Here is a 10,475-nt window from a genome sequence, read left to right on the forward strand (position 1 = left end):
TTAATTAAGTCATTAGTTATATAAAAGTAAAATTGAACAGTTACCTGGTGCTCCTTAAAGATATGTTTTAAGTTCTTTAAGAAATGAAGAAAGGAGAAGAAAATGAGATCCAGCAGACAACATTTCACATCACATTACTTTTAATACACAACCCATGACTTTTTTTCTGACAATAGTGTATAAGTCAGAAGGAATAGAAGTAACTTAACCTGTAGACAATTTTCTGGATGCAGAGAATATACTGGAAAATATCAATGTAGAGACTGATATTATCTCCAAGGAAATGTCTGCTCTTCCCCCCCCTAAATCTTGTCACTTGCGGATGATAGTAGCCAGTACCACTTCCTAAAGAAAGAAGAAAAAAACATAGATCAGAGTTGTTTCTTTTGCATGAAAGGATCTCCTCTCCATTCCTCAAGAGTGGGATAAACTTCCCAAAGTCCTGCTCTCCTTTTCTTCCCCAGAGAGAGCATGATATAATGGAAAAAATACTACACTAAGAGAATCAGAAGACTTGAATTTAAATTTTAGTTCTAAATATTATTCATTATAAAACTTATTAATTAAATATATTATAAATCTCGAATATTATACTTCATAGGAACTTTCATTAAGGAAAAGATGTCTAAAGTTTTTTTCTAAAAATGTCTAATAATCGTGAATTTTTTTTATACTAGGGAGCTTAATAAGAGTATGAACTGCCTGGGCTTGAGGACTTCCTTGGAGATAATTTTTTCATTCAATCCCTAAGAGAACAGTTTCTAAAATTAAATTTTAATTTAATTAATTACATATGACAACTTTGATTTTATGATACCCTAGATACCACTAGAGTTATCATACATTTTTTAAACTAAATATTTCTTGTAAACCCTTAACTTCTGTCTAAGAATCAATATTAAATATTGGTTTCAAGGCAGAGGAATATAGTAAGAGTTAGGCAATGGGGTTTAAGTGACTTGCACAAGGGTCACACAGCTAGGATGTGTCTAAGGTCAAATTTGAACCCAGAACCACCTCCTGTCTCTGGACCTGGCTCTCAATCCACTAAGTCATATAGCTGCCCCCAAGTATCATACATTTTATGAAGCACACATTTTTTATGGTACTAGAAAAGAAGACTTAAATTCAAAGAATGAGACTGTTTACACAATTCAACTTATACCATTCCTTTGAGTTTCCTTTAATTGATTTCCAAATACCATCATCTTCCCCAAATTCAAAAAGTAACCAGAGATTTCACTAATCTTTTGATCATTTTACCTTCCTTACCTCCCAAGAAAACATAGTCACCTCCATCCCCAACAACCCTGGAGAGTCTTTGGAGGACTAATAATAATCCATCTCCTCCATCAATAGGTATATATCATTTATGTCATTGATGAATTCCACACCCCCCCCCAAATCCAAAACACGATGATAGGCAGAAGACCTTATTATGGAGTTATAGTCCTCCTTCTCCAAGTAATATAATAAAAAGAAATTGTTCATAAAATTCACAAAATTTTCATCTTTATCCAGTTAGGGTCAAATGTGAAATTAGAGTTTATAATAATGAGAATCTGTTATAATTATTCATCAACTTATAAACATATTCAAACATTTCAAGACTAGACTGTAAGATAGTTACCAAGTTTGTACACAAAGTCTCTTGAATGATTTTAAGGATTTCATAAATCTCTTGTTTTTGATGATGACTTTTCCAGGCTCTGTTTTTCTGACACTCTTTCTCTGTCACCAATGAAGCCTTAAAATTTTTCTTAAGGTCAAGCTGTTTTCCTGAAGAAAAGAGATTTTCCATCTAATCCCAGAAACACACAGTGCTTTCCCCCAGTCCCTCTTCTCCTTTCCCCCTAAATTACCATGATTCTTTCCATTTTGGTCATTCTTTCTTGTATTCAGATGTATTAAAAGAAAATGTATTTTTGTATATAACATGAGAAAAATATTTTCTTATTTTGTGTATTTTACATCTCTACTTTTTGGTCATCACTCCTTTCCCTCCTTGAGTCATATTTGAAAGCTATATTTTGCCAGTCTTTTGGGCAAGAGGGTGACATGATCTGCTCATATGTATACATTCATTTTGATACTGGTGGGATGATGAGGTTTTCAAAGGAGAGAGACTCAGAGATAGAGCAAAATCTATTTTCAAAATCTAATGGAAAGTATCTATATCTAATCCTAAAGAGTACAGGAGAAACTTCAGTGCCACTCTAAGGAATCTGATTGCTGAATAGTAAAAGTAGTTTAATAATTTCAGGGAGAGGGATCCAGGCAGAACATTTCATTGCTGGATTAATCCCTATTGAATTTAATAGATTATATTTTTTTCCAAGAGTTTCTCTCAAGAAAGCAAGCCCAGTAAAGAACTGGAAATTGAAGGGATGTCCTTTAATTGGGGAATGGCTGAACAAATTGCAGTATATCATGGTGATGGGATACAATTTTGCTTTAGGAATGATGAACAGGATGATTTCAGGAAGAGGTGGAAAGACCTACATGAACTGGTGCAAAATGAAATAAGCAGAATCAGGATATCATTATACACAGTAACTGCAATATTGTGGAGTGACACAATGATCCAGTACAACTGTGAGGAACTTATGAAAAAGAATGCTATCTACCTCTAGAGAAAGAACTGTTGAATAAGAATTCAGATGGAAGTATATGATTTATCACTTTTTTACTTGTGTTTTTCTTTTACAAGATTATTCACTTATGAAATTAAATAATATGGAAATGTTTTGTGTGATAATGTATGTATAACCCAGATTTAATTGCTTTCCAGCTCTGGGAGCAGGGAGGGAAGGAGGAGGAGGGACAGTTTGAATCATATAACTTCAGAAAACTTATGTGGAAATTTCTTATTACATGTAATTGGAAAGAAAGAAAGAAAGGGGGCAGCTGGGCAACTCAGTGGATTGAGAGCCAGACCTAGAGATGGGAGGTCCTAGATTCAAATCTGGCCTCAGACACTTCCCAGCTGTATGACCCTAGGCAAGTCACTTGACCCCCATCCATTGCCTAGCCCTTAGCACTCTTCTGCCTTGGAGACAATACACAGTATTAACTCCAAAATGGAAGGTAAGGGTTTAAAAAGAGAGAGAGAGAGAGAGAGCAAGAAAGAGAGAGAGAAAGAAAAAAGGAAGGAAGTGTATAATTGAAAATCTGTTACCCCCTTACCCCCAAAAAAACTACATTTCCAGGAAGCCCACTGACTTCCTGTCCTTATGTACTTCCTATAGACAGGGGATAAAATTCAGTTGGCATGGCTGCTCTGACCTCTTTGGCTTCCTATCACAAGCATGGTGGTGGTAAGCATTGGGGATTTTGAATAGGCTGCTTAGCCATGGGCATGTGGTTTTTATTTTGTTACCCTTTTATTCCTTTACTTCTAGTGCCTATTGAGCAAAAAGTCAAAGAGACCGATCCTGGTGGGATTGATGTAATTTTGAGCCAAGACAAGAGGACTTAGACTTGTTTCAGGTTGAGGTTGCGGCTGTTTTGACATATGTCAAAGGCAAGTCTTCCTTGTCCCACATTCTACTAAGTATCTCTAATTTGGCTCCTACTTGGCTCCCATAAATCTAGTTCCTTTTTCTGTTTTTCATAGTATGGCAAACTTTCTGCAGTCCTGGCTACTGATTGGATAAGTGCATAATTGTTTAAATTCCTTTAATTGGGCCCTGATTTGAGGACCTGCTATAGATTTTTTTTTCCTTACTTAGAACTTTTTTACATAAGACACTGATAGTCTATATTTCATCCAGAAGTTATCTTTTCACTTTTATTTGGATCTTTTTGATGTTTTTGATTTCTCTTGCCAATTGATTCATATACCTCATAACTCAGCCATGCATTCCTAAGTGATCGCTGTGTTTTTCTACATCCTCTTTCGGGGGGGGTATTATTATTCTAAAATGTAAAGTTTAAATTATTTTTGAAACTAATTTTAGGATAAGAAACATCCTACCTCTCTGAATCCAGAAAGTGAACTGTTTGGAGAAGGCACCATGAAGATGTCTCTACAGACCATATGCTGCACCAGAAGATCCAAAGTGAACATTGGGATGTGGTGATTTGAACTGTGTGGGGTAGAATGCAGTTGTTTTGTATGTATACTCTTATGCTACAGGGGACTTCATCCCCAAATTATTGTAATTCAAAAGTTGATTATGTTAAATGATCAACTGGAGAGATGAGTCTTCCAATGATCATTAGGGGGAATGTATAATTGAAAATCAGTTACCCTAAAAAAACCCTACATTTCCTGGGAGCCCACTGACTTCCTGTCATTATGTACTGTGTGCCTGGTGGCTTCTTTGGCTTCCTGTCACAAGCATGGTGGTGGCAAACATGGGGGATTTTGAACAGACTGATTAGCCATGGGCATGTGGTTTTTATTTTGTTACCCTTTTATTCCTTTACTTCTAATGATCATTAATAAATCTCTTAAAATACAATATTTTTATTATTTGAGATTAACTTTAATTTTTACAGAAAGAAAGAGAGGGAAAGAAAGAAAGAAAGAAAGAAAGAAAGAAAGAAAGAAAGAAAGAAAGAAAGAAAGAAAGAAAGAAAGAAAGAAAGAAAGAAAGAAAGAAAGAAAGAAAGAAAGAAAGAAAGAAAGAAAGAAAGAAAGAAAGAAAGAAAGAAAGAAAGAAAGAAAGAAAGAAAGGTAGATTCCTTGGTAGAAAGAGAACTCACTTCTTTAGGGACCTAAGGAATCTGAGAGGAGATTTACTCAACCTATTGGGGATCTGTAAGCAGGTGAGCAGGAAGCTTATTGCCAATTTGTTTCTCTCCAAAATGCCCCTTTCCCTGAGATTCTATACCATTGTACAAAAAAGAAGTAATTTGCTCATAAAAGTTTATTGGGTGTCACACAATATCAATGTGGCAGGTTTGCTAAAATCTGAAGAGAACAGGATCCTCTTCATCACTATGTATGTTTTGAACAGAGCAGAGTATATTTTTGTGATCTTTTCTTCCTTAATAGGAAAATTCACTTTGTGGGGTATGGATTATTTTGTGAGGAAAAACATTACCATTGTTATTGTTTTTAATGTGCCTTTGCCTTGGAAAAGGATATGGAGTACTTTTAATAGAGAAAATTGATGTTGAAAGAGAAGAAAGATCAAGTCTGAACAAGAAGCATAAAACGACTGCAAGGAAAGTCTATTACAGCAAGGAGTTTTTCCCTCTCTCTAAATGACTTAGTCTGCTGCCAGAGGGAACATGCTACTTACCACCACCAATCAGTGTGGTCCCATCCAAGCTAGAGGCAGCACATGTGGTGACCCCAGAGATGAAACTTTTAGAGGAAATGGTGGTCAAGAAGACCTTGTTGAGGTGCTTGGAAGAACCCGTGGTTAAATTCCAGTAGTGAATGATCTGGATGGAATCAATAGTTTGCTCTGTTCTGTCCTTAAATTTCTTTGAGAAATTTCCCACCATAATTTTGAGGCTTCTATGGGGATGAGAGGGTGACATACAAAGGTGTTGAGCATAGGGGGAAATGGATGAATTTTAAAAACAAATATCATCTTCCTTTAAAAATTATAACCATAGTTGATTGTTCAATGCCAGTAAAACCAGACCCAACAAATAGGATTAATTTCTCTTGTTTTTCAGTTTTTCTAGCTTTCTTTTTTAGCTTCTCAATCTCATTGAAGTACAGTAAACTTTTTTTACCCCCTAAGTTTTCTAAAAGCTTTCTTTTCTTCCTTATGATACAACAAAAACCCTTTGTTGTCATTTATTAGCATGGAAGCTATGTTATATGTCCTCAGATTTCCAAGTGACCTATGAATTCATGTATATACTTAAAATGTGTGGAGATACCTATATATATGTATTAATACATATATATATGCATATATACATGTATAAATTAAGCTGTGCAAGGCTTAATGAATATTAAAGTCACATATTGGAGTATCTATCTATCTATCTATCTATCTATCTATCTATCTATCTATCTCCAAAACCTTTCCTGCCTGGAAAAAAGGATAATGTGATGTGACCTCTAAAGATCTTTTCTAGCTATTTGTAGAAGAGGGTCACAAAGAGCATGGAACTGCAAGGACTAAAGGTTTGGAAGCCTCTATTACTCACGGTAAGTAGCATTGAGCAGCAGCCAGTACAGATTGTTGGTGTAAGAGAGTAGCTATACATGGGTGGAAATGGTTTTTGATATACACTAGGGAAGGAGCAAGGTTTTCTTCCTTTTCTGAAATATTATCTGAAGAAAACACACCTATGGAGAAAGAAGGGGAAGGAAGACATATTATAGGATCAGAAAAAGTATATCCTCTACTCTTGGTTTCCCCAGTACTTTTTGGGTAAGGGCATCCCAGTCATCTTGGTCCCTCTACCTTATTGTTGCCCATACTGGTTATCAAAAATAAGCCAGAAAGTGGTCCCCTATCATGATGCACATATTTTTGGACATTCCCAGAAATGTTAGGGCTGGGGGGTTAGGAGGAACCCAACCAATGACTTCACACATTGGAGAATTAGAGAAGCAGCAGTCTTGAGTTTTGTTTTCCTGTGATTAAGAGTAGGATTTCTGCAGACAGTGATGGGACCCATGTTAATAACCTGAACAATGGGAAGAGGCATTTTTTTACAAGGTAGGAATAAATTTCTAAAGGAACATGAATAGGGATTTTGGATGGAGGTCAGCAAAAAGGTAGGAAGCATACATCATGGCCCATAATTGTCTCCACACTCTCCTTGTACCTCTTCCATATCTTATCATGTACCCTCTACCTCTCCTAACACAGATCTTTCCTAATAAAGATGTGAACCTCCAAACTCTCACCTGAAAAAGACAGCAAAGAGAAGAATATAGAGTGCATGAGTGGTAGACATCCATCATTTCCTAGGACTATATACTTTTGTTATACTTCACCTTTTACCACATATACTCTTACTCTAAATCCAAATATGTTTTGATGAAGATGGGAACCTCTAACACTCAAGATACTCACCTGCAAGGACAGCAAAGAAAAGAATGAACTTCATGATTGTATTAAAATTCTTCCCTAATGATGAGACTAGGAAGGCCAGTAGAGTGTGAATCCTAGTCTTCTCCCGTCCCTTTCTGTTGTAATAGTTAAAGAAGTGGGTGGTATTAGGAAGAAGTTTTCAATGGAACAAGAGCCTGAGCTGGATATCCAGGACTCGGAGCTCTTTCCTTCTTCCCTAGAGAAGATCATTCCAGAGGAAGGTTATCACACCTTGCCTCAGGGAACTGTGGTCCCTCTTACCCCACTACCCTTTCCCCCTAACCATTTAAGTTATTTATACCGGACAGTGGACCCTCCCCTCTTTATGACACTGGACCCTCCCATCCCTGTTAACCTCACTGCACTATTGGCATCATCATCTTTATTGTCCTGAGCAATAAGACAATGTTTTCCAACAGCATGTCCAATAGCAACATGCAGTAAATTCATCTATCTCTAGCAGTTCAGCTAAGGTACACATGGGAACTGAAACACATCTAAGTCCAGTTAGATAATTAAGTTGATCACTCAAAGTAAAGATGGATATTTGACAACAGAGAATCTGTTATGGTGGGGTGACCGTAAGAAGGTGGTATGTACAGTACCATTCTACTGAAACTGCTATATCCTAAAAAATTCATGAGTAGATTCTTATCAAATCCAGTATCCTATTCTTAGTTCTCATCATCTTTGACCTTTCTGAAACTTTTTACATTGTTGATTCTGTCCTCCTTAAAAGTTATTTTCTGAATGAAGACCAAAGCATAATATATTTCACCTTTTTTCTTATTCTTTTTTGTTTGATTTCTCCCACAAAATGGCTAATATGAAAAAAATGTTTAACATGACTGTACATATTTATATATTTATATTATTCCATATCATATTGCTTATTTTCTCAGGGAGGGAAAAGGTGGGAGGTAGTAAGGGAGGGATAGTGAGGCAAGAGAATTTAGAACTCTAAAAAAATTTAAATTGTTTTTATGTGTAACTATTTGAATGTTCTTATTAAGCATTAAAATATTGAGATATTAAACAAAAACAAAAATGTAAAATATGTATTTATGAAATATTTAAAAGTTTTATTGGTACTTTTTATGATAATTTTCTTCTGTATACTCTTCTTTTCTCAAAAGAACTCTTCCAGTAGAACAACTGTATTATTATTATGTATGTGTGTGTGCACATGAATGCATGTATACTTTCACAACCAAAGTCTATACTTCCTCTCAATTGATAAATCTAGTACATATATAATATATTATTCATATACGCATTTATATATATTCATCTTTATTTCTTTAGAATCAATATTGTTTTATCAATCCAAGTTTTTATGTCTTTTAGCATTGTTTTCTTTTTTCATTGTTGTGGTCATCCTGACCTTTGAATTTTTTGAACCCAGAGAAGAAGCACCTATAGCAAATAAACAAGTCAGTAAACTTGTGTTTATTAAATTCGCTCTCATGTAGCATGTTGTGTTAATTGATGGGGATGCCAAAAAAGACAAAAATGCCTTTAAGGAGCATACAGTCAAGTGAAGGAGAGAAATTATATGGTATGTACAAACTGGGTGGTTAGAGTGCCAGGCCTAAAGTCAGGAAGACTTATTTTTCCAATTCCAAATTTGGCCTCAGACACTTACTAGCTTGTGAACCCTGGGCAAGTCACCTCTTTGTTTCAGTTTCTTCATCTGTAAAATTAACTGGTGAAGGAAATGGCAAGTATATTTGCCAAGAATATCTCAAATGGGGTCAGAAAAAGTTGGACTTGAATGAAAATGACTGAACAACAACAATTAAAACAAGATATATGCAGATGAAATGGAAAGTATTCCAAAGGGGAAAGGCATTAGCATCTATGGAGACAAGAAAAAATCTTCTGCAACAGAAAAAACAAGTAGTAGTAGATGGTGATTCAATGTTGAAGATACTGAAATAGCTATTAGTTAATCTGCCATAAAAGGTGTGAAAAGTCTAGTGCATTCTGGGTCCTCACTTTATATCCTCATATATAGAATGAGAAGGATCCTGAGATACATCCAGCCTGATGACCAGTGTAGCTTCCAGGGGTTTGGGTAGTCTTTAAGCTTAGCATGTCATTCAGAGGAGCATGTGGCCAGAATAAGGGAAGTGATCTTCCTTCAGTTCTCTACTCTTGTCAGACCACAGCATCAGAATTGTGTTCAGCTTTGGGCATCACATTATTGTTGACAAGCTTTAGTATGTCCAAAAGAAGGAAGCAAGGAGGATGAGCATATTGAATATCATACCATACAAGGACTGGTGGCAGGGGTTAGCTGGAAATATGCTGGAAGCCTGCCAAAGAGGCTTTTAACATCACCTGGGTACTAATGTGGCACCTGAACTGCCCATCTACTGTTCCTTGCTCTCTCTATATCATCAACCTCTCTTAATCCAGTCATCTGTCTCCTCAGTAATTTCGTTTTTGCTTTTTCTTGCAAACAAGTTCTCACTGGTAACTTATTATGGCTTATTTTACAAATACCATGTACCTTTCCATTGGCTTTGATTTTTTTTTTGATTGTGTGGTTTTTCATGATTCTCAGCTATCAAGTATCATTAGTATTAGACTGTTGTTTCAGGGAACAAATTGGGATCATTAAAGGTATTGGGCAATTTGAAAAGTCAATGGTAATAATGGCAAATAAAAAAACTGATTGGATCTCACAAGATGATGTGATTTCCCATTGATGAGTTTATTGGGAGTGTGCTGGAGAAGTGAAAGAAATTCAAAACCACAATGAATTGCAGCCAAATGGGAAATGAGATGTCTGAAGAAAGGAACCAGGAGAGATGGTCAGATTCACATATTTCTATAAGGACCATTTAAATGAATTTGTTTGTTTGATGTAATGGAACCAAGCCAGACTTTGAACTCAGAGACAGAATCTTGAGTGGTTGTTCTAAGTTCTCCATCTTGGAAGATGAGTATTTTGCTGTTGCCTCTACCTTTGAGTAGTGGCTGCCCTTTTCTGCCTAGCAGATAGAAGTCTGTCAGCCGTTATCCTGCTGATAACTGGAATAATGTACCCTTTGTGCAGATTGGGTTCTTGGAGCATCTGTTAACCAGATCCAGATGGAGAAGGAAGAAAGCATAAACTTTGAGGACCAGCTGTGCTTCTGGTTGAAGACTATCTGGCTGGTTCTCTTTCCTTCTTCCCCTTAATCTCATGTCTCAGTTGATCACATCTGTGATACTATTCTTTACATTAACCAGAATGTAGGTTACAAGGATGGAAAACATCCTCTATGTGGAGAAGGCTGTCACCTATTTCTTAAAAAGACTGAAATATTTAGAAAAGCTAATTAAAACCACAAAGGATAAAGAGAAGGCTTAAAGAGTCCACTTGTCAACCCTGAGAGACTTGGGAAACCTCTGATTTCATGAAAAAAAAAAGGGAAAAAAGAGAAGGAAGTTTGATAGATTTTAAGAAAT

This window comes from Monodelphis domestica, chromosome 5 (assembly GCF_027887165.1).
Source record: "Monodelphis domestica isolate mMonDom1 chromosome 5, mMonDom1.pri, whole genome shotgun sequence".
Taxonomy (NCBI): domain Eukaryota; kingdom Metazoa; phylum Chordata; class Mammalia; order Didelphimorphia; family Didelphidae; genus Monodelphis; species Monodelphis domestica.